General features: G+C 33.6%; 1 protein-coding gene across 16 annotated transcripts in view; it reads left to right on the top strand.

Moving 5' to 3' along the window:
* EBF3 (EBF transcription factor 3) overlaps nt 1-7,500 on the top strand; it is a 143,460-nt gene that overhangs the window by 9,437 nt on the left and 126,523 nt on the right. The gene's annotated exons all lie outside the window — the stretch shown is intronic.

A 7,500-nucleotide genomic window follows, 5' to 3' on the forward strand; every position in this document is an offset into this window, starting at 1 on the left:
CAAAGTTGTTATAATTGAAACTAATTACACATGCCGGTTACATTTTCCAGCATTAATTTACTTATCTCAATTAACTACTATATACAATTCTTTACACTCTTATTCATTTTGTTACTATTCATACTCTGTCAGATAATATATTATCACATAATTCTTAATGAGTCCCTGACATTTTTATTTTAGCATGATTTTAATCAGAAAAGATTGTGAGCAGCAACTTTGGCAACTTTCTCAACAATATGGTTGCAGCTAAAGGGTCAATATATGATCAACTGTGGATTTTGAAATTGGTACTCAAATCTACTAAATGTTAGCAAGACATGTACATATGACACCATTTTTGTGAAGCAGAGAGTCAGAATGTTTTGAAGAAGGGTTGAATTTCAGTAGCTTTCATTACAAAGTTATCTTTTGATCATGAACTTTGCTGTCCAGTGACTGAAAAATTAAACCTGGAAAACTCTATGAGTTAAGCCTAAAGAAATATGCACCACCAGTGGAGAGCAATGCTAATGTTTAACTAGCTGAAATAGCTGTTTGCTTAGTGGAGAATGTTAGGTATCTGACAGAAGGGACATCTCTCTTATTAGTAATCAAATAGGGCTGACCAGTTGTTGCCATCAGTCTGGGATTGTGTCAGGCAATTGAGAACAAGTTCAACACTTTATAGAATTTGAAGTACAAAAATCAATATAATTATATTTGTCTTTAGTGTTTTAGCTATGGAAATCATAGAGCAGTGGATTGTTGCCTTGTGAGCTGAATTTATTTATTTTGTATTGGGTAAAAATATTTGAAAATATAAGAATCTTGGTTGACTATTTAATGAACGATAGTACACTATAGCGTTTTTTACTGGTCCATAAGCATATTTCATCTCCCAGAGTTTTCTAGCTTTGTGTTACATATACAAATGTAAATATTAAATTGATTTAAAGCTGAAGCGTTAGAACACTATAAAATAATTAGGAGTGAACATTAGAACAGTATTTTGCTATTATGTGCTGAGTCAGACTTCAATATAGATATGTGGACACAGTGATCATTTTTTGGCTATTGAACTTAAATTGATAAACCTAGAAGTACTTTGCTTTTCTAGAGCATATGTACAATGAAGTGCAAAACAAATAACATTTCTGCAATGATTAAGAATTATGACATATACTTAATGATGTACTTGAACAATAGTGAATTAAATTATATCAGTTCTATCAGTTTTATTGTGATCATACTGAAAACATACTGTGCAATACCACTGACTTTATACCTTTTCAAAACTATCAGAAGTGTGTTTTAATTTGATATTCTAGATGCATGAGAGGATAAAAAAATAAAAAACCATTTGGTTAATGGGTTTACCATGTTTATTTGAATAAGGAAGATTGAAACTCCATTTACGCCTAGCATAAATGCTTTAGAGATCTTAATTATTGATGAAAAATCTGTTGTGCTTCTAAATTTAAAGATATGACAATTTTATAGGAATTTTAATCACCTTTTACATTAGGAATTTTAAAGGTGGGAGTAGTTTTTTTATAATGAGAAAAAGAATGTATATTTTAGTCTTCTTAAAAGAGTTGTCCCTTTTAATTAGATAATACTATTATCATTTTATTGCATATTGTATAGCCCTAAGAAGAGATTTTAATATGATCCTCTCTGTACTTTAACATGTATTTTTTAAAAAAAAAAAAATTGAATGTAGTGTATGCTAAGAGCAATTTTTAGCCAATATAATAATAGGGAAATATATTAATATTTTCATAAGATTAATATAGTAGTTTGAGACTATCAAAGTATATTTAAAATTCTTAATAATAGTAAGTTATGTTTTCTTGATCCATGTGTTGTTAATTTGTCACCTGGATTTGTTGTGTTGAATTTCTGTGTTGTGTTTCCTCTTGAGCATCCCAGAACTAATTTCCCCATCAAATTTTTGGGACTCTTTAGTTTGCCATAAGAAGTGTTATCCCTCTGTTAGTTGGCTTTAAAATATACATACTATACTTCAGTGGATCCTTTTGGCTTTTGAATACATTTAGATGATTTTGACCAGATAAGGCACATTTGTCCTGAGGATATGAACGAATAATTCAATCCTGAATTGAGATCTATGGCCATATGTTTGTTCTAGACCAAACTATTGCTCTTTGTGATAGTTTGAATGGTTTTAAACATTAGGAAGAAAGAAAAGCTATACCAGTGTGCTTCAGGTGTAATTATTTGCAAAAGATTACAGTATATTAAATTAATTAATGAAATTATCTCTTCTGATTTTCAGCAAACTTAAATGTGAAACAAAATGGAAGACCTTTAAAAAGCCCTCTATTTACATAATTGCATATCACCTTTCTTTAATATGCAGAAATTTTTATTTGCATTTACTCGCTTTTCCTCATGAAGCATTGCTAAGGAAAAAGTTTTTATTGTTGCATGAATATAATTCTTCTACTACAGTGCATTAGCATTATTCATATAACATAATTTATATAGTAAAGGAAAAAGCCCATAAAGTGTGGTCAGTAAAGAGATGCCAGTGCATGCCACAGAAAAAGGGTCCCTGGGAAATTAGATTGACCTAAAGAAAACCAAATACAAGAAAGGAAAAGGGCCATATTTTCTTTGTGGTATTGCTGAAAAGGATGGGAGTATCATTTTCATAGTGGAATAATGTTTTCTGGGAAAACACAAAAGCAGATGTTCCTCATTAGGAACACCCATTGTCTACATATCACAACTATGAACAGATAAATCTATCCTATTTCAGCCATACATTCCAATGGCTGTAAATGATTACAGGATACCGCTGTAACTGCTAAACCAAAACCACACTGTGCACGAAAATAATTCTTCTATGCCATCATAATATATTTTATTATAAGGCATAGAAATTCCTGTTAAGATACATCCTCTTGACTTTTCCTTTCCTTGTTTGGCTTGAATGTATATGAAGGTGCATTGTCCAACTTTTGAAAACTGAAAAGACTGATTGTGGAGGAACACGGAAAGGCAGGATTACATTACTATCAAAACATTAAGCGGCAACTCACTAGTAAAAGCAATGGCAGATCTGCTTGTGCGCACTGAATGTGCTTGCAATGTATTACTGATAGCATGCTCTGCAACATTTTTCCAGATGGTACTATCACACTCATACTGCTAGTTGGCATCTCTGTGGGTAGTAAATGCCCCCCCTCCCAATAAATCTGGCATTATTCTATAGAGTTTAGGAGACTTATCATTCCAAGTGTGTCCTACTTTCCTGTATAGGAGCCAGACATCTGTTTATCCCATTTCTTTCATACAGAGTTTGGAATAGCTTTAGTTTTTTGGGGAAAAAAGTTTTGTCATATTTAACAGCTGTTACAAAATTTCAACCCTGTAGGCTCTTAAAATACTTTTCAACTGACCTCAGATTTTATACGTAATTGACATTACTTGTAGAAAAGCATTTCCCCCATTTAACCTTTCATTGTCTGTAATTTCATATTGTCTTGAGTAAAATGAGTTGACCCTCAAGCTTAGTTTTATACTTTGGATTCCCAATAAATACCATTAATTCATTTATACTCTAAGTTTACACCTTTAAAGTAATTGTAGAACAGTAGCTGAAGACTGATTGGAGTTTTTTTAGTCAACAGTGTTTCCTTTCACTTCCTGTCACAAAGGTCAAAGAAAGCTGACCTTTGCTGGCAGTCCTAGTCATTGAATTATTCATGTGATTGACTTTTTGTCAGTGCGCACAGTTGTGCTGTGGGACATTTTATTCATTTACCTCATTTAAAGCGCCTTTCTGCACCTGTTCAAGTATTAATATCATGTAATTTGGGCCTAATGCCGATTTTGCTGAACACTCATTATATTTTTTATTAGCTATATTTCCAAACGATTATGTATGATTATTACCAAGCCTTACAAACAGCAATGGGTTATTCCCTAGACCTTTACATCTTCTTGTCAGGTTGTTTTCAGAAGCAAGGAGGATAAACATTTGACCAGTCCCAATGTTTTTATTCCTACTCCATATCCAACCAGAGAACTTAAAGCTTTTTCCCTTATGGCTTTGCGAAAGCATGATTAAATCCAACTCTGCAGAAGCTGTACAAATGCCAGCATTTATAAGGTCAACGCTTTTGTTAAAAATGCTATGTAAATGAGGATCTGCAAAAAGGGACATTAAATAAAATTAAATTCATTGTCTTCTTTAATGTCATTTACATTTTGGCTAAGCCCTGGCCTGTCAAGGAGGATTTTTTAAATAATTTTAATTACACATCATTTAGGGATCCAAGGTTTTCTATTCAGTAGCATTTGGATAACCTGCAAAACGGTGACTGTTTATTAACTTCTTAAATGACAAGTTGTCATTTCATCTGCATAATGTGCTGAAAACAGTACAGTTTAGAGTAAATTTTTTCTTCTTAGTTCTTTTTAAGATATGCACATAATTATTGCAGAATAGGCCCTGGATTCACTCATCTGTTCTTTTTACTTTGATTGCGCATCATGAGGTATTATTCAGTTCAAAGTGCATTTTTAAAATTGTGACATTTCTGTGTAAACTTTTTTGTAATTTTCTGTTGGAAACTTGGCAATGATTTCAAGAATGTAGCATATTTTAGATTTGTGAATATGGCTGCAAAGGATACATTTCTGGGCAGAAACTGTCACTTTGGCTTTTCAGTGCACAGGTGTGAATATCTCTGAATTGTTTATGAGCAAACTACCAGACCCAGTGTTCTGGAGGCAAAAGATATATACTTCTCCATTCATTAGTTCTTCAATGCATATGCTTGCACAAAATATAGATTGAATGGTGGCAAAATCACACCACACATGAAGGAATGATGTCAAATTCAGCATAATTGAAAATGTCATTTTTTAAAAGGAAATGAGCTTGAGATACAACTCTGCAAATTTTCTTTCTTTATAAACCCACTCTACCAAGATTATGCAGTTTACATCCTTTAGTCTGAATCTCTTCTCTTAACCACTGCAACAAACCACAGTTAATGAAATTGACTACATATTTAGATTCTTTTCTAGCAGAGGAATATACTCATACACATCTTTAAAATTATTGTTCTCCAGTAAATCTCTAGTGTGTTAGAGGAGCCTTTTGTAGCATTCTTTTTTTCTGTGTTATATACTTGCTTATTTCTATAAAACCAAATTGTGAAAAAGGAAAAGAGGGAGAAGGGATTTAAGCAAAGCTGTCAAAAACTATACTACAAGAAGTATCTTGATACAAACCATCCTATGCTTCTGTTAGAGCCTTATCAGGTGAAAAGCAAAGATACTGCCACAACCTATAATTTTGTTAGGATGCCTTTGATGAATTGGATTAGGTTATGGAAAAATCTTTCAAACTCAGAGTTCTGGTACGCATGCTTACAGGAAGTAAATAATTATTATCGGACAGCAGATAATGAAAAAAGCACATGAAACAAAGCAGGAGAAGCTGTTTTAATGAAGCCTTTTTAATAATATATACATATAAAGAACGGGTATTTTAGATGGATGTATTTAGAATCAACACAGATGCAACAGTGTCGAGTTACTTTTGAAAGATGGTGAATAATGTATTAGACATGGGAGTCCAAGGGGTGAGGGTGGCAGTGGGAGACATGTTGGAGGAGATGGAAATTCCAAGCTCTAACGATGGAAATTGTCACTGCAGATGCCAGGAAGTGATTGACAAGCAGGGCTACAGGAAGTGAAAACTCAGGGAGCTTAACCTATGCTTGGCAGAGCTTCCAGAGCTTACACTCTAAGAAAATGAAAACCATTCACCTCAGTTAGGCTGCCAGAATACAAGCTCCTCTTGTTTATCTTAATAGCAAATCTCACAGAAATGTTTGTGGTCAAAATTATATATAATAAGACATTATACTTGCATTATTAATACTTTAAAATAAAGATGTGACTACAATTTAAGAAAAAAAACAAAGCTAGAAAATTTTATGGGTCAAAGGTTTACTCAGGATTTTACAAGACACATAGGTTTCACTGTTTTGGAAACTGGTTTCATTTGTTAAAATGTCAAACTAAAGAAAAATGGTTAGTTTATTGTTATATTATCTTAGTTGATTCAAAATATGGTTTATTCAGCTAGGGCTTTTATTCTCTTATCGACACTTCTTCTCAGACAAAAAAAAAAAAAATCCACAGAGCATGAATAATATTTGGGAAGGGCAGAGAATGAATTTCTTTTGCACACTTTGTATATGCTAGTAAGTTGAGGACAGGCAAATACAAACAAATCTGTGATTCCTTCACCAAAAGTTTCACAGCCAGAAAACTCTGCAGAACCAGGCATATGCTTGTGGTGCTAGGAGTGTATAAAGTAAACTGCATCATCTGAAAACATCAGTAAGGATAGTGTTGTGTTTTCCCAATAATTCACTAGGAAATGAGTTTAACATGTGTGGAAAGGAAGGGGCTTACATTTGTGTTGTTGTAAGACATGCAGCATAGGCCTGGCTAGCGGAAGAAGTCGGCTCCAGCTTGTCTCTAGTGAAAGACGAAACACGGTTACACATCTGGTGAGAAAGAACAGTTCATTTGCCGAGACAGCTCTCTCTCTCTCTCTCTCTCTCTCAGTCTCTCTCTCTGTGCTGCGGCTGAAAGAAGCTTTTTTGACAGAAACAAAGCCATGGGGGTAGGAGTAAGTGATATTAGCAGTATCCAGCCCCCTAAGAACTCTTTGGCCTTAATGATAAATTGTAGGAATTGGGGGTAAGAACCTTGCCTTAAGCCTTAAACAGTGTATAGTAGGCTTTCAAAAATAAATAGAAATGCCGACAATAATTTCCATATAGAACTCCCATTGCACTTTATAAAAGTTTCTGTAAAAATTTAAAAGAAAATTGAACCCAATACTAATTTAGAAGTTAGGAGAGTTATTGAAATACAAATCTCCAGACTCACTTTTGGGGTAGATTCATCTGACCATGACATATGTAAAGTAAAATAAAATGATTTGATTGTATGTATAAAGAAAGAACATTCCCTCATTTAAAAGGTGGATGCACTACTTGTGCCTTGTGGATTCATCCTGATTTTGCTTGCTGTACTTGTGTCTGCACGGAAGGTTCAAAAAAAAGTTGGAGTGGGGTTATTAATACACAATGGATAGATGTGAGTGCCTTTTATTTTGAATAACAACCAGTAAAATTGAATTGGTCTTGGTATTGTGTGGATTGTCAGGAATGCTATTTACCAATCCAGATTTGATTAGGATTTCCTCTACAAATTTGTGCAGACCTTCTATAGTTCATGAGATACTGCTGGGCAGCAAGGTAATTTCATCCAGTCCAAATGGTCTTATTAAGCGCTAGTTATCATTGTTAACTACACAGTGAGTTTCAACATTACTTCTGACCATGTGGAGCAAATAATTAATGAGAAGAACTTAGAGTATAAAACATTTAGGGATGGATTCTGCAGTCCTTACTCAAGTGAATTCTCATTTACTCCCTCTGATGTCAATAATGGTTG

Source organism: Pelodiscus sinensis, chromosome 8, assembly GCF_052426305.1.
Source record: "Pelodiscus sinensis isolate ZL-2025 chromosome 8, ASM5242630v1, whole genome shotgun sequence".
In the NCBI taxonomy this organism is placed as follows: domain Eukaryota; kingdom Metazoa; phylum Chordata; order Testudines; family Trionychidae; genus Pelodiscus; species Pelodiscus sinensis.